The sequence below is a fragment of the Branchiostoma belcheri genome, unplaced genomic scaffold, assembly GCF_001625305.1.
Source record: "Branchiostoma belcheri isolate BF01 breed outbred unplaced genomic scaffold, Haploidv18h27 scaffold32, whole genome shotgun sequence".
NCBI lineage: Eukaryota > Metazoa > Chordata > Leptocardii > Amphioxiformes > Branchiostomatidae > Branchiostoma > Branchiostoma belcheri.
The window spans coordinates 281,069-281,777 of NW_017803932.1; positions in this window are offsets into that span (position 1 = coordinate 281,069).

Below are 709 nucleotides of genomic sequence, written 5' to 3' on the forward strand. Positions count from 1 at the left end.
GGTGTTAGGTCAGTCCCAGGGAGTGGGGTGGGGAAGGGTTTACGTCCCTTTCTTGTTTGGGTAAAGTTTTTCGCTCGCCCCCCCACCCACCCCGTTATCCTATATTTCATATAGTGGGACTCGGCCTCGCCGCGCGACTCCGGCACTGCCCCATAACTCATAAAGGATGTACCAATGACTGCGCAGTGTGAATAGTGAACAATTTTTCCTCGTTAAAAGGGCAAGAAAAGATACGTACCTAAAGTAAAAGCAATATCATTGTCACTGAAAATAAACCGACTCTAGATTCCAAACTTTCCTAACCAAAATCGACGTCGCTGAAAACTACGGCCTCGAACTTCCTTCCTACCTCTTTGAGTACCCCCCTCCCCCATAGACTATGGGCAATATACTTTTCCGATCGATACACAAACCTAGGTCATGCAAGAGTACATCAAGAACGACTTCAAAAGCAGCTTATATTCCACACACCTCTTTTCCGCCACACAACGTGCATGAAACAGCAATACTAGTAGTATACCTCGATATTTGTGGATCTGGTCATGCAACTCCCAAAGCTGGCCGTTGTTGACGCTCCTCTAAAAAAGTAGTCACCGTTTTGAAGCCCCGAATTCGGATCGACTAAAAAAAGCAGAGGGTACCAACAGTTACATACAAATGCAAAGAACAGACCTTTAGATATCGACAATAGAGATAAATGAAATACGAT